This window comes from Hyperolius riggenbachi, chromosome 1 (assembly GCF_040937935.1).
Source record: "Hyperolius riggenbachi isolate aHypRig1 chromosome 1, aHypRig1.pri, whole genome shotgun sequence".
Classification (NCBI taxonomy): domain Eukaryota; kingdom Metazoa; phylum Chordata; class Amphibia; order Anura; family Hyperoliidae; genus Hyperolius; species Hyperolius riggenbachi.
Window position 1 is genome coordinate 650,408,749 of NC_090646.1, and position 26,447 is coordinate 650,435,195.

The 26,447-nt window shown below is 45.1% G+C and overlaps 1 protein-coding gene across 5 annotated transcripts in view; it reads left to right on the forward strand.

The window, feature by feature from the left end:
• The window catches only part of LOC137531647 (phospholipid-transporting ATPase ID-like), a 240,948-nt gene that overhangs the window by 67,765 nt on the left and 146,736 nt on the right, over positions 1-26,447 (forward strand). Inside the window, exon 1 of one of the 5 annotated variants that reach the window (XM_068251623.1) lies at positions 4,782-4,884. The exons of 2 other annotated variants lie outside the window; for them this stretch is intronic. The gene's annotated coding sequence lies outside the window, so the exon portion shown is untranslated. Of the gene's footprint in view, positions 1-4,781; positions 4,885-21,534; positions 21,608-26,447 lie in introns of those variants that run through there. 2 more of the 5 variants (XM_068251591.1, XM_068251605.1) reach the window with 2 other exon arrangements.

Genomic DNA, 26,447 nt, shown 5'->3' on the forward strand with positions numbered 1-26,447 from the left:
GCAGAGGATTCCTGTACAGGGAGAGCTGTGTGCAAATGGGTGCACTGTGTACATCTGGTAGTGAGCAGAGGATTCCTGTACAGGGAGAGCTGTGTGCAGATGGGTGCACTGGTGTACATCTGGTAGTGAGCAGAGGATTCCTGTACAGGGAGAGCTGTGTGCAGATGGATGCACTGTGCACATCTGGTAGTGAGCAGAGGATTCCTGTACAGGGAGGGCTGTGTGCAGATGGATGCACTGTGTACATCTGGTAGTGAGTAGAGGATTCCTGTACAGGGAGAGATGTGTGCAGATGGGTGCACTGTGTACATCTGGTAGTGAGCAGAGGATTCCTGTACAGGGAGAGCTGTGTGCAGATGGGTGCACTGTGTACATCTGGTAGTGAGCAGAGGATTCCTGTACAGGGAGAGATGTGTGCAGATGGGTGCACTGTGTACATCTGGTAGTGAGCAGAGGATTCCTGTACAGGGAGAGCTGTGTGCAGATGGGTACACTGTGTACATCTGGTAGTGAGCAGAGGATTCCTGTACAGGGAGAGATGTGTGCAGATGGGTGCACTGGTGCACATCTGGTAGTGAGCAGAGGATTCCTGTACAGGGAGAGCTGTGTGCAGATGGATGCACTGTGCACATCTGGTAGTGAGCAGAGGATTCCTGTACAGGGAGGGCTGTGTGCAGATGGATGCACTGTGTACATCTGGTAGTGAGCAGAGGATTCCTGTACAGTATGTAGATGGATGCACTGTGTACATCTGGTAGTGAGCAGAGAATTCATGTACAGTATGTAGATGGATGCACTGTTTACATCTGGTAGTGAGCAGAGGATTCCTGTACAGTATGCAGATGGGTGCAATGTGTACATCTGGTAGTGAGCAGAGGATTCCTGTACAAGGAGAGCTGTATGTAGATGGATGCACTGTGTACATCTGGTAGTGAGCAGAGGATTCCTGTACAGTATGTACATGGATGCACTGTGTACATCTGGTAGTGAGAAGATGATTCCTGTACAGGGAGAGCTGTGTGCAGATGGATGCACTGTGCACATCTGGTAGTGAGTAGAGGATTCCTGTACAGGGAGAGCTGTGTGCAGATGGATGCACTGTGCACATCTGGTAGTGAGTAGAGGATTCCTGTACAGGAAGAGCTGTGTGCAGATGGGTGCACTGTGTACATCTGGTAGTGAGCAGAGGATTCTTGTACAGGGAGAGCTGTGTGCAGATGGGTGCACTGTGCACATCTGGTAGTGAGCAGAGGATTCCTGTACAGGGAGAGCTGTGTGCAGATGGATGCACTGTGTACATCTGGTAGTGAGCAGAGTATTCCTGTACAGTATGTAGATGGATGCACTGTGTACATCTGGTAGTGAGCAGAGAATTCATGTACAGTATGTAGATGGATGCACTGTTTACATCTGGTAGTGAGCAGAGGATTCCTGTACAGTATGCAGATGGGTGCAATGTGTACATCTGGTAGTGAGCAGAGGATTCCTGTACAAGGAGAGCTGTATGTGGATGGATGCACTGTGTACATCTGGTAGTGAGCAGAGGATTCCTGTACAGTATGTACATGGATGCACTGTGTACATCTGGTAGTGAGAAGATGATTCCTGTACAGGGAGAGCTGTGTGCAGATGGATGCACTGTGCACATCTGGTAGTGAGTAGAGGATTCCTGTACAGGGAGAGCTGTGTGCAGATGGATGCACTGTGTACATCTGGTAGTGAGTAGAGGATTCCTGTACAGGGAGAGCTGTGTGCAGATGGATGCACTGTGCACATCTGGTAGTGAATAGAGGATTCCTGTACAGGGAGAGCTGTGTGCAGATGGGTGCACTGTGTACATCTGGTAGTGAGCAGAGGATTCTTGTACAGGGAGAGCTGTGTGCAGATGGGTGCACTGTGCACATCTGGTAGTGAGCAGAGGATTCCTGTACAGGGAGAGCTGTGTGCAGATGGGTGCACTGGTGCACATCTGGTAGTGAGCAGAGGATTCCTGTACAGGGAGAGCTGTGTGCAGATGGGTGCACTGTGTACATCTGGTAGTGAGCAGAGGATTCCTGTACAGGGAGAGCTGTGTGCAGATGGGTGCACTGGTGTACATCTGGTAGTGAGCAGAGGATTCCTGTACAGGGAGAGCTGTGTGCAGATGGATGCACTGTGCACATCTGGTAGTGAGCAGAGGATTCCTGTACAGGGAGAGCTGTGTGCAGATGGATGCACTGTGCACATCTGGTAGTGAGCAGAGGATTCCTGTACAGGGAGGGCTGTGTGCAGATGGATGCACTGTGTACATCTGGTAGTGAGTAGAGGATTCCTGTACAGTATGTAGATGGATGCACTGTGTTCATCTGGTAGTGGGTAGAGGATTTCTGTACAGGGAGAGCTGTGTGCAGATGGGTGCACTGTGTACATCTGGTAGTGAGCAGAGGATTCCTGTACAGGGAGAGATGTGTGCAGATGGGTGCACTGTGTACATCTGGTAGTGAGCAGAGGATTCCTGTACAGGGAGAGCTGTGTGCAGATGGGTGCACTGTGTACATCTGGTAGTGAGCAGAGGATTCCTGTACAGGGAGAGATGTGTGCCGATGGGTGCACTGGTGCACATCTGGTAGTGAGCAGAGGATTCCTGTACAGGGAGAGCTGTGTGCAGATGGGTGCACTGTGTACATCTGGTAGTGAGCAGAGGATTCCTGTACAGGGAGAGCTGTGTGCAGATGGATGCACTGTGCACATCTGGTAGTGAGCAGAGGATTCCTGTACAGGGAGAGCTGTGTGCAGATGGATGCACTGTGTACATCTGCACACAGCTCTCCCTGGTAGTGAGTAGAGGATTCCTGTACAGTATGTAGATGGATGCACTGTGTTCATCTGGTAGTGGGTAGAGGATTTCTGTACAGGGAGAGCTGTATGCAGATGGATGCACTGTGTACATCTGGTAGTGAGCAGAGGATTCTTGTACAGGGAGAGCTGTGTGCAGATGGGTGCACTGTGTACATCTGGTAGTGAGCAGAGGATTCCTGTACAGGGAGAGCTGTGTGCAGATGGATGCACTGTGCACATCTGGTAGTGAGCAGAGGATTCCTGTACAGGGAGGGCTGTGTGCAGATGGATGCACTGTGTACATCTGGTAGTGAGTAGAGGATTCCTGTACAGGGAGAGATGTGTGCAGATGGGTGCACTGTGTACATCTGGTAGTGAGCAGAGGATTCCAGTACAGGGAGAGCTGTGTGCAGATGGGTGCACTGTGTACATCTGGTAGTGAGCAGAGGATTCCTGTACAGGGAGAGCTGTGTGCAGATGGGTGCACTGTGTACATCTGGTAGTGAGCAGAGGATTCCTGTACAGGGAGAGATGTGTGCCGATGGGTGCACTGGTGCACATCTGGTAGTGAGCAGAGGATTCCTGTACAGGGAGAGCTGTGTGCAGATGGGTGCACTGTGTACATCTGGTAGTGAGCAGAGGATTCCTGTACAGGGAGAGCTGTGTGCAGATGGATGCACTGTGCACATCTGGTAGTGAGCAGAGGATTCCTGTACAGGGAGAGCTGTGTGCAGATGGATGCACTGTGTACATCCGCACACAGCTCTCCCTGGTAGTGAGTAGAGGATTCCTGTACAGTATGTAGATGGATGCACTGTGTTCATCTGGTAGTGGGTAGAGGATTTCTGTACAGGGAGAGCTGTATGCAGATGGATGCACTGTGTACATCTGGTAGTGAGCAGAGGATTCTTGTACAGGGAGAGCTGTGTGCAGATGGGTGCACTGTGTACATCTGGTAGTGAGCAGAGGATTCCTGTACAGGGAGAGCTGTGTGCAGATGGATGCACTGTGCACATCTGGTAGTGAGCAGAGGATTCCTGTACAGGGAGGGCTGTGTGCAGATGGATGCACTGTGTACATCTGGTAGTGAGTAGAGGATTCCTGTACAGGGAGAGATGTGTGCAGATGGGTGCACTGTGTACATCTGGTAGTGAGCAGAGGATTCCAGTACAGGGAGAGCTGTGTGCAGATGGGTGCACTGTGTACATCTGGTAGTGAGCAGAGGATTCCTGTACAGGGAGAGATGTGTGCAGATGGGTGCACTGGTGTACATCTGGTAGTGAGCAGAGGATTCCTGTACAGGGAGAGCTGTGTGCAGATGGGTGCACTGTGTACATCTGGTAGTGAGCAGAGGATTCCTGTACAGTATGTAGATGGATGCACTGTGTACATCTGGTAGTGAGTAGAGGATTCCTGTACAGGGAGAGATGTGTGCCGATGGGTGCACTGGTGCACATCTGGTAGTGAGCAGAGGATTCCTGTACAGGGAGAGCTGTGTGCAGATGGATGCACTGTGCACATCTGGTAGTGAGCAGAGCATTCCTGTACAGGGAGGGCTGTGTGCAGATGGGTGCACTGTGTACATCTGGTAGTGAGCAGAGGATTCCTGTACAGGGAGAGCTGTGTGCAGATGGGTGCACTGTGTACATCTGGTAGTGAGCAGAGGATTCCTGTACAGGGAGAGATGTGTGCAGATGGGTGCACTGTGTACATCTGGTAGTGAGCAGAGGATTCCTGTACAGGGAGAGCTGTGTGCAGATGGGTGCACTGTGTACATCTGGTAGTGAGCAGAGGATTCCTGTACAGAGAGAGCTGTGTGCAGATGGATGCACTGTGTACATCTGGTAGTGAGTAGAGGATTCCTGGGGCTGCTCCCTCAGTGGGAAGGACGGGCTGAAGTGTTGTAACTTCCTCACAGTTGTGTTTGCTAAGCGGAGCGAGAGCCACTCGCTGGAGTGTCTGCAGGAAACACAGCCCAACCCGTGTGTGAGATCTGTCAGTAGCCCACTGTCAGGACATGGGGAGCAGGCTGGGGACCCCGGAGGAGGCAGCCTGAAGCTGGGTGAGGTATGTCCCCCTCCATAGTGCCACTGTCTGTGCTGATTGCTGGGGGGAGAGGGGGGGTGGGCTGGAGGTGCTGCGTGTGTATGAAAGCCACATTCCAGGGGAAAGGATACACGTAACACACATATGCTGGGTGTGTAGGGAGCTGGAATACACGTGTGCTGTGTACACACATCTGGCTTCCCTCTGCTAATAATCCACACATCACCATACATCACAGGCATCTAATCCAGCCTGCCACTAATGCCCAGCTCTTCTCACTAACATAGCTCCCAACTGCCCCTCTTTCGGAGGGACAGTCCCTCTGTTCCTGTTTCCTCCTCAATTGTCCCTATTTCAGGACTTTGTCCCTCTTTCTATGTAAATATATGTATTTCTCTACTAAAAAATGTGTTTGATTGACTCTAAACTTTATCCCCATCCTTTAAATTATATATTACTAATTGGAAAATGTTACTATGAAGGAAAATGGACCAGGATAGAAAGGACCAGTGTGGTTTGAATTATAAAACAGCATTTTTTTCTCTTCAAATCTTTATGGTATGCGTGACTAGGGGTGTGACAGGGGTGTGGCTTAAGTGTCCCTCTTTCTCATCTCAAAAAGTTGGTAGGTATGCACCAGGGAGATTGTCATGGGAGGCACTCTATTTATTTATTTATTTATGTATTGTATTTATAAATCGCCAACATATTACGCAGCGCTGGACATTAGTTTAGGTTACAGACAATATTTAGGGGTGACATACAGCAATAAAACAATACAGCAGTACATGCAAACCAGATCACGCAGCACAGTATGAGTACAAGGTAATGCTTAGTCAGTCACTGGATGGGAGCATGGAGATTAGGCAAGTCGAGTTCACTCAAGAGTTCACTCAGAACCACAGTATGGGTGTACGGCAATGGAGGTGCATGATCAGGTGGGAGACACAAGGAGGGCGACCCTGCCCGAAGGCTTACTATCTAGAGAGAGAGGTGGGGACATGAAAGGTAGGGGACCAGAGTTTGCTGCAGGTTTAGAGCATTAGTGTGTGTGTGTGTGGGGGGGGGGGGGGGTAGGCCAGAGTGAAGAGGTGAGTTTTGAGGTCCTTCTTGAAGATGTTGAAGGAGGGGGCTGCCCTAATGGGTGGAGGTAGGGAGTTCCATAGTGTTGGAGCGGCTCTTGAGAAGTCCTGGAGGCGTGTATGGGACTGGGTGATGCGGGGGGCGGTCAGGCGAAGTTCATTGGAGGAGCGGAGTGAGCGGCTAGGTGTGTACCTCTGAGTAAGATCGGAAATGTAGGTTGGGCAGGTTTTGTGGACAGATTTGTAGGCCAGACACAATATCTTGAATTACAACACATAATCTATATAGCGAGCACTACAACAATACTACTCATATTTCTCCATTTTAGGGATAAATATATTGTAAACTACAACCGGAAAGAAAAAGTACCCCTCACAAATGGAGTCCTAGATTGGTACAAATGATCCAAAAACATATGTCAAAATATGAAAAAATCTTTATTGATCCTTAAAGAGAACCCGAGGTGGGTTTGAAGAATATTATCTGCATACAGAGGCTGGATCTGCCTATACAGCCCAGCCTCTGTTGCTATCCCAAACCCCCCTAAGGTCCCCCTGCACTGTGCAATCCCTCATAAATCACAGCCACTGCTGCTGACAAACAGCTTGTCAGAGCTGGCTGTGTTTATCTCTATAATGTCAGTCTGCTGCTCTCCCCGCCTCCTGCAGAACTCCAGTCCCCGCCTGCATCCCTTCCCTCCCTGCTGATTGGAGGGAAGGGACGGGGGCAGGGACCAGAGCTACGCAGGAGGCGGGGGAGCAGCTGAGACTGTCACTACAGATGTAAACACAGCCTCACAGCACGGCTGTGATTTATGAGGGATTGCAGAGTGCAGGGGGACCTTAGTGGGGTTTGGGATAGCAACAGAGACTGTGCTGTATAGGCAGATCCAGCCTCTGTATGCAGATAACATTCTTTAAAGGACTTACGAGGCCAAAATGTCTAAAAAAAGCAAAGTACCTGTAAGCTGTTTAAATGCACGGAGGACGCCGTCCGCGCCCTCCGTGCAGTTCCGCCGGGTCCCCTTCCTGAGATCGCCCCCCGCGCCGACCCCGACCCCCCAGGCCGGGTCGGGCTCTCGTGCCGCTCTCAATATGGCCGCTTCCATTGGCCGCGGCTGCGCAGTCCGCCTGGCCGCGAGTGCGGCTGCGCAGCTCTACGGCCAACCCCCCGAACCACGCACTGTAGCGTGGATCGGAGGGGTTGGCCGTAGAGCTGTGCAGCCGCACTCGCGGCCAGGCGGACTGCGCAGCCGCGGCCAATGGAAGCGGCCATATTGAGAGCGGCACGAGAGCCCGACCCGGCCTGGGGGGTCGGGGTCGGCGCGGGGGGCGATCTCAGGAAGGGGACCCGGCGGAACTGCACGGAGGGCGCGGACGGCGTCCTCCGTGCATTTAAACAGCTTACAGGTACTTTGCTTTTTTAGACATTTTGGCCTCGTAAGTCCTTTAAACACACCTCTGGTTCTCTTTAACACAATCACAAACATTTAAAAATCAATAAAATGCCCCCATATGTCCTACAATATGTGGACCGCCAGAGAGTTTTTTTTTTTTTATCATAATTGGTTGATAATACATATCAATAATTATAAATCACTATATACATGACCAAACCAGCATTGACTATCCTTTGTAACAAAAGTGCCAAAATGTACTACAAAAAGCTCCTGTGTTTAGCAAAAATTACATACGGTACATACATATATATATACGTATATATATATATATATAGTAACTGTGAACTGCAACATTCTTTTGTTACAAAGGATAGTCAAAGCTGGTTTGGTCATGTATATAGTGATTTATAATTATTGATATGTATTATCAACCAATTATGATAAAAAAAATATAAAAAATTCTCTGGCGGTCCACATATTGTAGGACATTTTATAGATTTTAAATGTTTGTGATTGTGTTAAGGATCAATGAAGATTTTTTTCATATTTTGACATGTTTTTGGATCATTTGTACCAATCTAGGACTTGTGAGGGGTACTTTTTCTTTCCGGTTGTAGTTTACAGTATCTTGAATCTGATTTGGTTGTTCCCTCCAGCAATCACTTTGTGTGCACAGCTACAGCAATCTGATGCTGTCCACGCATGCCGTGGTCTGATTGTAAAAGCTTTGCATTCAGGTGCTTCTGAAACTTACAATATTTAGTATTTATTTAGCGGCAACATCTTTTGCAGCACTGTAAAGAGTACAGAGTCTTGTCACCTAACTGTCCCTCAGGAGCTCACAATCTAATCCCTACCATTGTCATATGTCTATGTATGTATCATGTAGTGTTTGTATCATAATCTATTTTTTTATCGATGGGAATGTTGGATTGTATAATCGCATCTGAAGAAAATGTGCCTTAATCAACCCGTTTTTGGGAACAATTGATAACTACCTTCCAATTACTTACGATCCCACAAATCTGATCAAATTATAGCATCTGATAAAAATATTGTATCGTTTTGGGGCACATTTAAGCTGCCCAATCAGTTTAGCGAATGATCAACCTTGCGATTGATCAGATCAGATAGTGTTGATGATGCCAGTTGACAACAAATGATCAGTTGTTTCATCGATCTGTTTTGCTGAACTATTCCATTTGAAATTTTCAAATTGGTTATATTTTCTATACCATTTATGGGGCTCGATCAATCGTTACCTTCTAATCACAGTTATCGGATTGGAAGGTCGATCGTTCCCTAAATTGTATCATTAAAGCGCATGTTAATCTTATCTTTTGCAGAGCCGAGACTTAAAGCCCAATCTACACGCTGTGCGCGGATTTCTGAGAGAAAAATCGCAATTTCGATTTTTCCCTAAAATCGTGCAGCCCTAGTGGAAAGCGATCACTCCCTAAGGCTGGTTTCACATAACACGTCACATAATCACATAACGCATCCAAGTTAGCCTCAGGCAGCAAAAAGTCTAGGACCAGCCCTGGGTGGGGGCTAACATTAACTAGACCCCCAGTCTCTCAGTCTCTCATCAGGCCCTAGGTAACTGCCTAAGTAACAGCGAAAAACTGTAAAATTTAAAATATGTGCAAACATATACAAAAAAGAAGTACATTTTTTCCAGAGTAAACTGAGCCATAAATTACTTTTCTCCTATGTTGCTGTCACTTACAGTAGGTAGTTGAAATCGGACAGAAGTGACAGGTTTTGGGCTAGTCCATCTCTTCATAGGGGATTCTGAGGGATACGTTTATTTTCAAAAGCACTTAGTGAATGGCAGTTGCTCTGTCCAACTGCCAAAAAACTGTGTAGGGAGCAGGGAAGCTGGGCAGCATCATTGTTTAAATCCTTTTTAGGGAAAATCTTTATAAAGAATAAAAGCCTTGCTGTGAATCCCCTATGAAGAGATGGACTAGTCCAAAACCTGTCACTTTTGTCAGATTTCTACTACCTACTGTAAGTGACAGCAACATAGGAGAAAAGTAATTTATGGCTCATTTTACTCTAGAAAAAATGTTCTTCCTATTTGTATATGTTTTCACATATTTTAAATTTTACAGTTTTTTGCTGTAGTGCCCCTTTAACTATAATACATAAATGTAAAAAAAAATTGTATGTATTTATACAGTGTTGAAATCTTCTGTATCTCTTTACAGAGTAGATGGTCACATGGTCACACCGCTTAAGTTTGGGTCTCTGGTAGTACCACTAGTAAAAATATTGGTAATTTACATTACCAAGATTTTACTACAGACTAACCCATTATAACACACACCCTCCCCTCCTAGCCCCTAACACTAACCCCCCCCCCCACACACACAAACACACCTAATATCTAACACTAACCGCCCTCCTTGTTAAAGGTATACTTCAGCCAGGAATAAAAAATCCGTTTTCAAAAATATGCGTGGCCAGGCCTGTCAGGGCCTGTCAAAGAAAGCGAAACTAGCTGGCGGTGGGAGACCAGAGGCTCTGTGAGTGACTGCGAGGACACGGGACAGCTGGAGGGGGCTGGTAGAAACCCCAGGAAAGTAAGGGTCCATTTCCACTATCGCGAATTCGCATGCGTTTTTCGCATGCAAATTCGCATAGCAATACAAGTGAATGGGACTGTTTCCACTTGTCAGGATTCCTTTGCGTTTTTCTGTGCAGAAAAAATCCGCATGGCAGAGCCATCAGAATTCGCATACCGCATACCGCTATGCGATTCGCATACAATGTATTTAATAGGGAATTCGCATAGAGACAATGGAAAATCACACCAGCACTGCCATGGTTAAATTCGCATACATCGTCACCCATGCGAATTCTCATCCGCATGCGAATTTTTGCCACGGCGATTCGCACCGCACAAGTGGAAATGCAGCCTTAAACTGATTTTTTATTCCTGGCTTAAAGTGAGTGTTTACCATTTCAAAAATAAAAAAGTCGGATACTCACCTAAGGAGAGGGAAGGCTCGGTCCTAATGAGACTTCCCTCTCCTCTCCCGGTGCCCTCCGTGCTGCGCTGGCTCCCCCATTCGCGTCCGCCGCCGCAGGGACTTCGGAGGTCTTCGGGAGCACTCGGGCTTCCGAAGACGGGCCGCTCCATACTACGCACGCCCGAGCGCGTCATAGAGGGCGCTCGCGCATGCGTAGTATGGAGCGGCCCGTCTTCGGGAGCCCGAGTGCTCCCGAAGGCTTCCGAAACATCCCTTCGGCATGCGGAAGTGGCAGTATTTGACCGAACTGGTCGAATACTGCCACGGGGGATCCTGCGCGGGACCGGCACCGGGAGAGGAGAGGGAAGGCTCATTAGGACCGAGCCTTCCCTCTCCTTAGGTGAGTATCCAACTTTTTTATTTTTGAAATGGTAAACACTCACTTTAAGTGTCCCTTTAACCTAAGGCTGCATTTCCACTTGTGCGGTGGGAATCGTCGCGGGAAAAATTCGCATGCAGATGCGAATTTCGCATGCGGGACTATGCGAATTTTCATGCGAATTCGCATGGATGACGATGTATGCGAATTTAACCATGGCAGTGCTGGTGTGATTTTCCATTGTTTCTATGCAAATTTGCATAAAAAAACGTATACCCAAACCGCATGCGAATTTCCTATTAAATACATTGTATGCAATTCGCATAGCGGTATGCGAATTCTGATGGCTTTGCCATGCAAATTTTTTCTGCACAGAAAAACACAAAGGAATCCTGACAAGTGGAAACAGTCCCATTCACTTGTATTGCTATGTGAATTCGCATGTGAAAAACGCATGCGAATTCGTGATAGCCCAAACAACCACTAATTGTAGGCGATCATCTACAAATAGACAACCGGCTGCAATAACTAGTCTCTATGTACTTGTCGATCGGCTACTATCCGCATCGGGCACCCAACTCAGTGTTTGTCACTCAAATACCGGATAACTTGCTTGCCGATCCCCACGCCTAAATGACCTCATCTGTACATAGTCATAGTTCATTTCTAACCACAATCATAGTGTTGTAGCCTAAGGCCATATCACTTATTTGTGTGGGGGGGAGAGACCGACTAGTCAGTATGTTTTTGGGATGAGAGAGGAAGTTCCAACCTTGATTATTTTATTTTTTTTACGTTAAAATGTATTATTTTTTGTTCAATAAAAATAGAACACAGCTGTGAACAAACAGTTATCTGATAGAAAATGGCTTTTAGTCCAACAAAAGTTGGTAGAAGGCCTCTTTTAGATGGACGGCTGGACTGCACGCTTGCTGAGCAGTTCAGTTTCCCATCTGCCCCCCCCCCCCCCCCACCAGTGCAATTCGAATGCAATTTAAATGCAGCCGAATTGCAGCGGTTGTAACACCACGCAGTCAGGCTGTATGCACATATAGCAGAAACGCTAGCGTTGCGTAAAACGCGTTTTTGCCTCTAATGGAATCTGTGAACCGCATGAAAAACGCATAAGCGTTGTGTATGCGTTTTGAAACATGCATTTTTAAAAACGCTGGTTTTGTTGCATACTATTCAAAAACGCATCAAAAACGCACATGATGAAAGTTAATAGGAATGCAATGTGTTACGTTTTGTATGCTTTTTGTCATGTGTTTTTATATGCGTTTTTCAAAAAAATTGTTTTCTGGTGTATTTCCACTTCCTGTTGTCTTCCTAGTGATTTGCATAAAACGCAAGTGGAAAACGCAAACAGCAAATGCGTAAAAATGTACGCAAATCGCTAGAAAAACACCTATGCGGAAAAAACCGCAAAGCACAAAAAAAGTGTAAAACCGCACACACAAAAACAGCACTTGACAGAAAACGCGACCTTTCACGCTCTGTTATGTGTGCACCTCATCTCAAGCATGGTCACGCGGTGGTGTAATTGGGCGGCAGAGGGCCGCTTTCTGATCTTACTCCGTGGGGGAGCGCTTTTACAGCGCTGGAGCAGAAGAGCAGCTGACAGGCGGTGAATTCACCGCTTGTCAGCTGCCTGTGTAAAAGGGGCCTAAGAAATGATTTGACTTTGAGAATTGTTCCTTGCATTGACTTTCCGTTCAGCAGGGACGCTCACTGGCCTATCTGACACGCACTCGGCCACTAGAGGGACCAATGCAAAGCTGTATAGCGATATGAAGGTAAAAATGGAAACATTACATAACAAATGATCTATTTCTTGGAGTCATTGCTAGAGTCAGTCACACTGTACGCTGAAGGCAAATATAGTTTCCAAAAGAGCAGCCGGAGATTATATTGAGAAACAGCAGATATTTGTGCAATAGTGGTGATTGCGCTTCCTCTTGTGTGTAGAGAGAACTTACTTCCCCTCGCACTGCTTGCTCAGAGACACGCTGTATAGCTTCACTTCATTTGTATTGTGTAATATGCAATCAAAGATGTGCGAAAGAAGCCACAGCTGTAAATTTATATTGCAGAAACTTCCTCTTTCCCTCACTTCCTGAATAGGGAGAGTCAGTGGGATTTAAAGAGGAACTCCAGTGAAAATAATGTAATAATAAAGGTGCTTCATTTTTACAATAATTATGTATAAATGATTTAGTCAGTGTTTGCTCATTGTAAAATCTTTCCTCTCCCTGATTTACATTCTGACATTTATTACATGGTGACATTTTTACTGTGTTCAGGTTATGTAGCTGCTGCTAGCTGTTTTGGCTGTTGGAGACAACTGTAAACAGCTATTTCCTGTCTGTGAACATTGTTACAATGTGGCAAACTGTCAAAAGTACCGCAGCCCTCAGAGCTTCTTGTGGGAGGGATTTCACCACAATATCAGTCATACAGCGCCCCCTGATGATCCGTTTGTGAAAAGCAATATATTTCTCATGTAGAAGGGGGTATCAGCTACTGATTGGGATAAAGTTCAATTCTTGGTCGGAGTTTCTCTTTAAAGCAAACTTGAAGTGAAAAAAATAACAACTTATCATATAATTAATTTGAATGCGTAGTATGGATAATGAATAGAACATTAGTAGCAAAAAAAGGAGTCGCATATTTTTATTTTCAGTTATATAGCTTTTTGTTTTTTTTTTAATAACATTAAATCATTCTGTCACAGTTGCAGTTTTAAAACCACACTCTGTCTTCTAAGTTATAAAACAAAGCAGAAATAATGACCCTTTCTATCTGAGACTTGGTTAATAAATTGTACCCAAAGCAGTAAACCCAACACTTACAAAGACTCGTTGATGTATTATAAAGTAACAAAAGTATGTCATAAACTCAGCCAAGACATTAGTCAAATGAAACTATAATTACACTTTATTGTTAACAATTAAAATATATTATAAAGTAATATAAAGCGCATATAAAAGGCTAAGAATAGGGAAGTGAGAGAGCCAGCACAGCTGTGCACCTTCAGAAAGTGTCCTGAGTAGCAGTAATATCCAGTGCTAAGAAAACAGTACCTTTCACTTCTAAGGTTTTACATATCAGGACATAAGGTGCCGAAAGAACACCTTTGAGGAAAAATACAGTCCCTAAAGGGTACTTACCTCGCGAGGAGGGAGACTGTATCCTAATGAGGCTTCCTACACCCTTCTCGGCCAGCCCGGCCCGTGCTGGGACCCCCAGACGAAAAAAAAACAATCTCCGTTGCAACTGCCCGCAGGGGCAATAGCCGCCTCTCACTGGGACTTCGGTGGAAGTACCCAAGCCTGATCGGGTCCGCTTTACTGCGCAGGTGCGAGGTGTCTGTGCCTGCACAGTAGAGCGGACCCAATCGGGCTCAGCTATTTCCACTGGAACCTGAGCGGGAAGGCGCTAATGCGCATACGCACACGCTGACAAGGAGATTTGCGGGGGTCCTAAAGCCCCTCTGGTGAGGAGGGCGAGGAAAGCGTCTTTAGTATCCAGAGGTTTCCCCCTCCCGAGGTAAGTATCACCTAGGGGCACTTTTTTTTCATTACAGGTTTAATTCAAATCTATAGCGTAAAAAAAATTGAGCCTCCCCTGTTCCCTCCTGGTCCCCTCGCTCCAGTGCTGGCCCTCAGTGAAGTTACGACTCCTCCAGGCAGGGCCGGTTCTAGAATTTTGTTAAGTATTAGAGTAAGGAGTCGGAGTCGAGGAGTCTGAGTTGGGCCATTTTGGGGAGTTGGAGTCGGAGTCGTGGTTTCATAAACTGAGGAGTTGGAGTCTGAAGATTTTTGTACCGACTCCACAGCCCTGCAATTTACTCTGCTTGATTTAATGTTCTCACATGACATACTGCAGCTCAACACAATAGCACACTGGCTGTGAGTCTGTGAGTCTCGTTCCCTTCCTACCCTGACTACACGCTGTTAGTGTAAACGCAGTACAAACATGCTGCCCCTGTAATCTCTGCCGCCTGAAGGTGTATTTAACCAGTTGGTTGAAAACGTGGATTGGAGGTGACAGTGCTAGAATGAGAGGACAGGGAAGGTCCCATAGGACTCAGAGCCTTCCCTCCCCATAGGTAAGTATCAGACTTTTTTGCTTCAGATTTACTTTAATGCACAATTATTTGTGTTGTATTTCAGGGCTAGTTTAACCAGAGTGAACTAGGAGGCTTCTGCTTGTTTGCTTTAAAGATTCCATACATATTGTTACCAGTTAGGTCATTAGAGGCAGTTCCCTCAATGCAATCCTGCAGCTGTTTATATATCCTGATTGTTATGTCCTCAGTATTTTGCATATGAAAGAAAGGATTAGGTCTTCCTGAATGGTGATATTGTATTACCAAGTAATGCACTGGCTGTATGGGAGTTGGCTGTTCCGTCTGATCCTTTGTCATCCTGCCGAAGCCACCTACACCGGTAAGGCAGGTGCCTAGGGCCTGTTTAGGACCTTGGGATCTAGCGACCATCTTCTCAGAGCCCCTGCCCTCACCTCATCTTACCAAAAGGTTTGTGGTTTACAATGGTACATGGAAGCAAAATCTGCTCCTCTGTCTACAGCCCCATTTCACCTCAAAGCAAACCTGAAGTTAACATAAATTGCTGTGATAAGCAATTGTATCTACAGCAGTAATCCTACGTAAGACAATCCTTTACCCCTAGTCTTGTTTTCAGCTTTAAAATGATGGTTTAAAGTTATTGGTTCAGGTAAACCACAACAGTTTTTTCATGTTTTATATATGTATTACTTGCACAGTTTTATATATGTAGCACTTGCGCTGTTTTATATACAGTATGTAGCACTTGCACTGTTTAGCACTTCATGTATTACCCCTGATGAAGCCCTAAATTTCAGAGGGAACAAAACATGTTGATCTATGTGAGATGTGTAGGATGGTAAAGTTGTTGAGTCAATAACCAGGGAAGAGATTTTGATCCCTAAAGTCCAGTTGGATCAGTTGATTTTCCTTAGGGGTTCTTTCCACCCAAGCTAGTCACTGTCACCTTATGGGTCATGTGCAATTTGTTTGTTCCAGTTTTTAGCTTATCAGCATTATTTATAAAGTTTTAAAAACTTCTCCTTCAATAGATAATTACTGTTTATTTATTAGAGTCAGATATTGAGTATTCCTCCCACATCCCTATAGAGTAAAAATCGTGTGCAGAAAGCATGAATGAAAAGTTATTTGCAGTGCAGCGGAAAAACATAAAAACCGGCCACGATATCACACTTGCAAGTGTCTTCCCTACCTCAGGCCCTGTACACACAGCAGATCCCCAGCCAACCTACTGCACCATCCATCCATTGGCTGGATATCTTGATTGGTAATGCCAAACCAACGTGCTTTTGTTTGTGTTTTCTTCTGCTGTAACATCTCAGCTGCTGCATGTGACATACATTTGCATTAAAGAGAAACTGTGGCCAAGGATTGAACTTCAGCCCAATCAGTTGCTGATACCCCCTTTCCCATGAGAAATCTATTCCTTTTCACAAACGGATCATCAGGAGGCTCTGTATGGATGATATTGTGGTGAAACCTCTCCCACAGTGTGAAGTCAGGACTATCGCCCTGACATCACACTTGTGGAGCCTTGTTGCATTGTGGGAAATAACAGCTGTTGACAACTGACAAAAAGGCAAGCAGCAGCTACTTCCACAGACATCACCTGCCAGCACTACAAATATTACCATATGATAAATGTCAGAATGTAAATCAGGGAGAGGAAACATTTTACAATGTGCAAACACTGACTAAATCATTTATACATAATTATTGTAAAAAAATAAGCACTTCAATTCATTATATTATTTTCACTGGAGTTCCTCTTTAACATTTGCACCAGTTCCGAACTGCTAGCCTCTCATAGACCTCTAGCTGTTACTGCCTATACAGGAGCACATACTGCAGAAAACTGCAGCGAAATATCTCTGGCGTCCTATCGCTGGTGGGACATGAGCCGTACAATACGTTTGTGAAGTGTGGGAGAACTTTGTACTGAAAATCGGAGCGCATTCTTCTTTCATTGTGTCAACTCAAATGCATTCTCCCACGTAGGGCGATATTCACACCTCCCAGAGGTCACACACGCAGGACGTCATTAGTGGTGAATATTTAATAAAGACCCATGTTAGGTGTGTGTGTGACATTGTGTATCCAGAAATAGGATATATCAGGAGCAGGTTTCACTCCAGGGTAGATCCCACTCCATCCGCCTGAGTGGTGTTGTACTCTGTCTCTTTGACTTGGATGAGCTTAGTGCAATATGGTGTCCTGAAGTTTTGCACAGCAGTGTAGAGGATTATAATGTTGCAAGGTGGGAAGCCATACATTAAGGCCACGTTTATGGTGGCCTTTGCATTGCGTTCCCTGTAATAGCAGGAGCGCAACAGATCAGGAAAGTTATGCTTGCGTTGCGTCGGTGTACAGTTAAGCATACAGTCTATGAAAACTATGCTTCACTTTACTGTTAGCGTGCGTATTTATTGCTAATACAATGTGTTACCGTACCACATACCACAAAATCTGTCCGTTCTTAGCTCAACTGGGAACACAACCTCACTGAGGAGGACTCGGTGATATGCAACTAATTAAGTGGCGGCTTGTGGTAATCACTGATGGACTGCTGCTGTGCATGTGCTGCAGGTGTGGCTTGTGGTAATCACTGATGGACTGCAGCTGTGCATGTGCTGCAGTTGTGGCTTGTGGTAATCACTGATGGACTGCCGCTGTGCATGTTCTGCAGGTGTGGCTTGTGGTGATCACTGATGGACTGCTGCTGTGCATGTGCTGCAGGTGTGGCTTGTGGTAATCACTGATGGACTGCCACTGTGCATGTGCTGCAGGTGTGGCTTGTAGTAATCACTGATGGACTGCCGCTGTGCATGTGCTGCAGTTGTGGCTTGTGGTAATCACTGATGGACTGCCGCTGTGCATGTGCTGCAGTTGTGGCTTGTGGTAATCACTGATGGACTGCCGCTGTGCATGTTCTGCAGGTGTGGCTTGTGGTGATCACTGATGGACTGCTGCTGTGCATGTGCTGCAGGTGTGGCTTGTGGTAATCACTGATGGACTGCAGCTGTGCATGTGCTGCAGTTGTGGCTTGTGGTAATCACTGATGGACTGCCGCTGTGCATGTTCTGCAGGTGTGGCTTGTGTTGATCACTGATGGACTGCTGCTGTGCATGTGCTGCAGGTGTGGCTTGTGGTAATCACTGATGGACTGCCGCTGTGCATGTGCTGCAGTTGTGGCTTGTGCTAATCACTGATGGACTGCGGCTGTGCATGTGCTGCAGTTGTGGCTTGTGCTAATCACTGATGGACTGCCGCTGTGCATGTGCTGCAGTTGTGGCTTGTGGTAATCACTGATGGACTGCTGCTGTGCATGTGCTGCAGTTGTGGCTTGTGGTAATCACTGGTGGACTGCCGCTATGCATGTGCTGCAGTATGATTTAAGTGAATTTTATATAGTAAATAAAAATAATTCTGTTCCTGGTAGGAACCATGTCTTTTTCCCACAGTTTGAGGCTAAATCATGATGTCATTTCTGCCCTTAACTTTGTTTTCTTTTCTCCCCCAATCGCTGAGACACCTCAGCCTTGCTTGTAAACACAAGTGAGCAGAGGATCATGGTTGAGATAGGCAGCTAGGCAGGGAAATAAATGGAAGAGGAATATATTATAGATAAAAAGAACTCCCAGTATGCAACTGTTTGGCACTGACTATTAAAAGGCCAGTGCTCCTAAAGTATGTGATAACTCCAAACCATAATAGCAGAAAAAGTTTTGAATGCAGGATTAGCATCTTTATCACTTAATACACTCAGATCAGTTGTTGTTGAAATTTGATTTTTATGGTGACAATCCCGCTTTAAAGTAGCTTGCAAGTTGAAAAAGTGTGGGCACCTCTGCACTTGAATGCTGCTCCACCTGTGAGTGGAAATGATGGCTGTGAAATCCCTTTATTTCGCTGTGACATGCTGATACCTGTAACATTCCAGAAGCCTCTTCTATCCACTTAATGCATAGCTGGAATTTCTGCAGCCAGGGGAATAGTCTGCATGCTGCACTGCATGCTGGGACGGTGACCCTGACTGCTGTCTGTGATGTGTCTCCACAAGGGTGTAGACAGCTATCAGCTAAACAATGCAATATCATGGGAAGTGTGTGGGGGAGACAGTTATGTCTACGCTTTAGATTATGGACTGTGTGAAGATTTGATTTCCTTTTCATAGTAGTTAAAGCGGACCTGATCTCAGAACTTCCTCTCTGCTCCAAAAGATAAGCAACAGCATAATAACCTTTACAGAAAAACATTTCTTTGTTACAGGTGATATAAATCCTGCAATAACTCTGCAGTGTGTCTACGTCCTGCTTTCATGGAAGCAGGCATACGGTTGACACCCTGTAGTTACAAATTAGCTGCTCTGCCATGGCAGTCAGGTGACACAGGAGACTAATCTAATTACAATTGTAATTAGTCTCAGATGAGGGGGAATTAGACACGCTAAACTCTCTAAATACATACTTGGTGCATTTCTCTATGTTTTCCTTCTGTCCTGTGCAAGAGTTCAGGTCTACTTTAACAACTTGATGTTCCTAAGGCAGTATATTTACGCCCCCCCCCCCCCACCCAGAGGGAGGACTTACCCATTCCAGGGGCATAGATATACGCCTCTCGCTGCATCGCCACTGTGCGTGCTCCCTGCCACGCATGCTCCCGCGCTTGTTGCCGCCGATTAGCAGGGAGATCAATGATTCGGAACACAGTTCCCAATAATGAATCTAAGTCCCTGTGGGAATGATTGCCGGCATCAATAAGATGCCTGTGTCATTGTATCTTCCGGAGTAACACATCCACGCATTACTTCCTGTTTAGCATACTTATAGTATGCTAATAGGAAATACATACTTATAGTATGCTACTAGGAAATAATGCGCTTAGTAAAATTACACCTACATACATTTATTTTAATAAAAAGACCCATAATTACATTTAAAGTTAACTCCTTCCCTCCCACACTCTCCCATAGTACCCAAACATTTTTTGCATGAAAAAAAAAATGACAAAAAACCCATAAATAATTACCTTAGGGACTGAACTTTTTTAATATGTATGCCAAGAGGGTATATTACTGTTCATTTTTAAATTACGTGCTTTGTAATGAGTGATGGATGCAAAACTAAAAATGCACCTTTATTTCCAAATAAAATATTGGCAGCCTACATTGTACTAGGGAAATATTTTGAACGTCGCAATAATGGGGACAAATGGAAAAAGAAAATATGTGGCTTTTATCCAAGGTAGAACGTTTTATTTTAAAACTATAATGGATGAAAACTGAGAAATAATGACTTTTTCCCATTTTTCTTCTTATTCCCATTAAATTGCATTCAAAATAAAATAATTCTTAACATAATGTCCCACCCAAATAAAGCCTAATTGGTGGCGATAAAAACAAGATATAAATCATTTTGTTGTAATAAGTAGTGATTAAGTTATTGGCAAAAGAAAATTGCTGTAGTACTAAAGGGGAAAAAACCCTCAGTGGTCAAGTGGTTAGGGGCTGGAACCCACTAGAGCGATTTTTTGAGTGTTTAGGTAGCGATTCAAAATGCTAGCGATTTCCCTAAACGCTGAGCTAATGTTAATGGTTGGGCCAAATCCCACTGGAGCGATTGCAGTTAGCAAAATCGCAAACGCAGGACATGCAGCAATTTGGTGGCATTAGCGTTTCTGCAATGTAAAGTATATAAACGCTGGCGTAATTGCTTGTGAATCACTACACATAGCGATTTTTGTGCATTTTAAATTACTGCAAACTGTAAAATAAACTATAGTAAATTGAAAGGACCAATTAGAATTAAAATCGCAAATCGCTAAACAATCGCTGGCGTAAAGCTTACACTTTTTAAAATCGCTACCAAAACCGCCAGAAAATGCTCAAGAAATCACTTACAAAACACTTATTGACTCTAAAAGTTAAGGTGGCCACTAACGGTCCAATTTCTAGCGAAAAATCGTTTGAGCGATCAGCAATTTTGATCGGAAGTGAAATCGTTCACTACACCATGAACGAACCAATCTTTGCTTCCTATCTACCACAACCAACAAGAAAATCCAAGGTTTGGTTTGACGAAAATCCAATCGGACAACTATTTTTATAATCGTTCATAATCTATTGCGCCCATCAACAGAGATTATTTACAACCAATCCGATCAGAATTTCTGATCGCTCGAACGATTTTTCGCTAGAAATTGGACTATTAGTGGCCACCTTAATTCCTATCCTTTAAATTGATGTAATTATTATTATAAAATGTTACTATGAAGGAAAACGGATGAGCATAAAAAGGACCAGTGTGGTGTGAATTATAAAACTACATTTTTGCTCATGAATTCTTTGTGGGACACATGACTAGGGGTGGGGTGGGGCCATGATTAGAGGTGTGGCAGAGGTGTGACTAGGGGTTGTGGTATAGGCGTGACTAGAGGTGTGGCAGGGGTATGACTTTCTGGTGCTCCATTATGCACTTCACCGTCGGCCCACCCACCCCTGCATAGCAACAGCTCACAACGCTAGCTTCCAGGCTAACGACCCGTCTTTACAGACTCAGCCCCGCACTGCTGCCTAAGTGATTGAGCCCCAACGCCAGCGGACTACAGTCCTCATTTGTGTGTATGAGGCTTGAGCCCACAAAATCATTAGCACAATGGAGCTACTTGGAAGTAATGATCTTACCTCTTATGCCTACTGCCTGTTGTACAAAAGACTACAGTCCCCATGATTCCAAGCAGTGGCTGTTAACCTGCCAATAACTGTCCATATCTCACAACACTGAATCCAGATGGCAGATGTCGTTTTGCTGAGGCAGGTATCACATTCTTCCTTGCTAGTGTTTTTTTTTTTGAATGATATCTGTGTTTGTCTGTGTTGTATGGAAATATAGTGCAGGTTGTATCGTCTTCCTCCTGAAAATTCAGCATCCCCACAGGGAAGCATTGCTTGGATTTTCACATTTGATATCACATTGCGGCGAAATACCAGCAATTTCATCAGCTGTGCTCCCTTCCTTAGGCCCAGTGCACACCGAGCGGATTTGGATGCGATCCGCCGGCCGCATCCGCCTGTAAATCCGCTTGGCTAATGTATTTCAATAGGCTGGCGCACACCAGAGCGGCTCGTTTTTTCCAGAAACGCAAACTCCCGGGCTGCAGCATTTTTTGGATTTCGGAGCCATTTCAGCCTCCAATGTTAAGTATAGGAAAAATGCAAAACGCTTGAAAAAACGCCAGATCAGAGCGGTTTTTCCAGGTGTTTTTGTTACAGTAGCTGTTCAGTAACAGCTTTACTGTAACAATGGGCTCGATTCACAAAGCGGTGCTAACCCAGTTAGAGACTTTAGGCGTGATAAGTTTAAACGTGATAAGTTTAGATCGCGCGCAAAGTCCCGCACGTAAAGCAGCGCCATTAAACTCTATGCGAAGTGCACCAGACTTTGCTAGTGCAAAACTTTTGATCAGCTGTGCACTGCAGTGCTAACCCAGTTGGTGCTTAAACTTATCACGCCTAAACTTATCACACCTAAACTTATCATGCCTAAACTGAGTTTAGGCGTGATAAAGGGCTTTTCACCAGCGTGCTAACTGTTAGCACCCTTTTATGAATCAGGCCCAATGTCTGTTATCTGCTACACAAAAAACGCTACACAAAACCGCAAAACGCTTCATAATAAGAAAAAAACATGCGTCAAAATCCGCTAGCGTTTTGCGGATCTGCTAGCGGTTTTTGGTGTGCACTAGGCCTTAGTGTTTGGCCAGCCTGAGCCTAGTACTAGAGTGCTATCTGTACCCCTAGTGGCCACCATGCAATCAATCTGTTGCTGGCAGCCCTGCCCAATTTTAAAGTGGACCAGAACTCAGAACTTCCTCTCTGCTCTAAAAGATACGCAACAGCATAATAACCTTTAAAGAAAAACATTTCTTTGTTACAGTTGATCCAAATCCTACAATAAATCTGCAGTGTTTCTCCTTCCTGCTTTCATGGAAGCAGACATAGGCGCGACTCAGTAAGTGTGCTAGGCTCCATTGACTTGCATTGCCGTTGTGGTAGCCTGTTTTACAGCAGCGCAAGTGTAAAGGGGACCTGAAGGGTGAAGTACCAGGTTGGGTACGCTGCTGCCAGTGTGGGAGGATTCGCCGGTGATGTGTCCAAGTTCTGAGTCTGCCAAGATTTCGGTGGAAGCTGCAGATGTTTTCCAGTAAAAAACCTGGGAAGGAAATATAAACATACAGAAAGGGATTAGGTAAAAATAGCCGGGGACTCGGAGACGGAGAAAACAGGCAGAAGATATAACATAAGAAGGACACAACAGCCAGACAACGAGAGCTGCATTCTGCATGGAAAGTATTAGCTGGGTTCTGGAACTCGTTGTGTAGGATCTGACGTCTGTACATAATTCTGCATATAATGTATACTTAAAACTGGCAGATATTCCCTGGAAAAAGAACTTCCACCGTCTGTCCTGAGCTTCTAGTTTACAGATTACATCACATGCTTTAAAAACAGATCCAAAAATTTCCATCTGGGCGGAGTCCTTTTTCTAGAGGACAATTTTTATAAGTTCAGCGTGGGGGATTTCCGCTCAGGCATGTGAAAGGGATTATTCATCATTTTGTCACTGTGCAGCGGCTGATGCAAGATTAGCCAATAAGGATTATCATTATTATTATTAGACTTTATTTATAAAGTGCTAGCTTATTATGCAGCGCTGTACAAGTGATAGGGGAAACATTTAAGCAGCAGGGACAGCCATACTATCCCAGGGGGGAAAAACACATATAGAAGTATATAAATACTTGTTCTACTTACATAACACATGTATTGTACTGTCCACATTTTGATTTCAGTGAATTTTATATAGTAAATAAAGAGAAAACTGTTCCAGGATTTTTTAGTGCCTCTGACTGAAGCCAATCCTGATGTCATTTCCTCCCTTACTTCTTTTTTTTCTCCTGTATTCATTGCCTGCCCTTCTCTCCACTAAGCTCTGTACTAAAACTACACTGTCATATTTGGCTTGCTTTGTAAAAATGAGCACAGCATATATTGTATTTCAGCAGCTTCTGCAGAGGGGTGAGGTGTATTTCCCTTCTCAGCCTCGTGTCACACTGAACTGCCTTAAGCCAATCAGTGACGAGCAGGAATGTGGGAGGGGACATTAGACCAGGATTATGGTAGTATCACATTATGAGCTCCTCTGAGGACAGTCAGTGACATGACTATGTACTCTGTAATGTGCTGCAGATGATGTCAGTGCTATATAAATACATAGGTAATAATAACAATAATATACTTGATGTGGAACTCAAGGGAACCTTTTAAACAATGCCAGTTGCCTGGCTGTCATGCTGCGCTTTTGGCTTTAGTTGTATTTGAGTCCCACACCTGCAACAAGCATGCAGCCAGTGGAGTCACACCAGAGTAACAGCATCTGATCTGCTGCTTTTTCTGGGCCAGCGACTTATAGCATTAGCGGCAGAATATCAGTATGCAGCCAGGCAACTGGCATTGTTTATAGTAAAATGAAGATGGCAGCCTCCGTATTCCGTTCACTTCAGGTTCCCTTTAAGTTATAGGGAAGGGAAGCTGGCTGGCCATTTGTCATCATAAGAAATCCATTTAGATGTTTGTCCTCTTAGTGAACTGCATGGATTCCGTGTTCCTCTCATTCATTATGGGACACAGCAGTAAGTGAACTGGTTTAAGTCCTAAAGTTTCCTTTTACCAGTTGACCAATGTCAGGTTTTTCCAACCCGCTCTGTAAAATGTTCCCACCCCATGTAATGGATTTCACTTTTGCTCAGGCGGAGTTATAATTGAGCTGTGTCTTCCTATTTTACTGTTCCCGAAAATAACTGTGCTCTATGAGCTGCAGCAGGAAGTGAAGGAGAAGAATGGAATACGGAGATCTCAGATTTCATTGTGAGAGAAGTGCATTTATTTGGGTGGAGGCGCTGGGAGACTTGTCGCTCATCCAGGATGATCTCAGTGGAGCGGTAACAGAGAATTGTGTGCGAGGATTCTGCCAGGACTGTCCAGACTTGTGTCTGTCCCGCCGCATCATGAGAATATCTATCCAATGAGCAATATCTCTCCTCCTTAAAGGACACCTGTTATAGAGTGACCAGATTTTTGTTGGTTCAACCTGGGACGGGGGGGGGAGGGGGGTTTGGCCACGCCGAAAAATGGGGGACATGCGCCGCGCCGAAAAATGGGTGTGGCCATGTCATTGTATGGGCGGAGCTAACATAATGATGTAACAGTGAGGCATAAGAAAGCAGTGTTTACGCCATGGTGGTCAGACGAAGTTTCGCATCATGGGTGTGCAGAAACTGTGTGATGCTATTTAATAGTATACCGTAACCCCAAAGCAGCAAGCATAGCCAACTATGACCATTAAATAATAAATGCAGCAAGAGTTACCCCAGACACCAGAAAATAAACGCAATGTGGGCAAAATTTCAGCACAAAATAAATGCAATGGGCAACATGTCAGCACAAAATAAATGCATTGTGGGCAACATCTCAGCACAAAATAAACGCAATGCGGGCAACATGTCAGTACAAAATAAACGCACTGCGGGCAAACATGTCAGCACAAAATAAACGCATTGTGGGCAACATGTCAGCACAAAATAAATGCATTGCGGGCACAAAATAAACGCACTGCGGGCAGCACATGTCAGCACAAAATAAACGCGCTATGGGCAACATGTCAGCACAAAATAAACGCACAGTGGGCAACGTCAGTACAAAATAAATGCAATGTGGGCAACATGTCAGTACAAAGTAAACGCAATGCGGGCAACATGTCAGCACAAAATAAACGCACTGTGGGCAACGTCAGTACAAAATAAATGCACTGCGGGCAAACATGTCAGCACAAAATAAACGCGCTGTGGGCAACATGTCAGCACAAAATAAACGCGCTGTGGGCAACGTCAGTACAAAATAAACGCACTGCGGGCAAACATGTCAACACAAAATAAACGCACTGCGAGCAAACGTCAGCACAAAATAAACGCACTGCGGGCAAACATGTCAGCACAAAATAAACGCACTGCGGGCAACATGTCAGCACAAGATAAACGCACTGCGGGCATACGTCACCAGAAAATGAACGCACTGCGGGCACACTTCACCAGAAAATAAACGCACTGCGGGCAAATATTTTACCAGAAAATAAATGCAATGGGGGCAAATATTTCACCAGAAAATAAACGCACTGCGGGCAAACATTTAACCAGAAAATAAACGCACTGCGGGCAAACATTTCACCAGAAAATAAACGCACTGCGGGCAAACATGTCACCAGAAAATAAACACACTGCGGGCAAACATTTCACCAGAAAATAAACGCACTGCGGGCAGACATGTCACCAGAAAATAAACGCACTTCGGGCACACATGTCACCAGAAAATAAACGCACTGTGGGCAAACATTTCACCAGAAAATAAACGCACTGCGGGCAAACATGTCACCAGAATATAAACGCACTGCGGGCACACGTCACCAGAAAATAAACGCACTGTGGGCACACATGTCACCAGAAAAAAAACACACTGCGGGCAAACGTCACCAGAAAATAAACGCACTGCGGGCACACATGTCACCAGAAAATAAATGCATTGTGGGCAAACATGTCACCAGA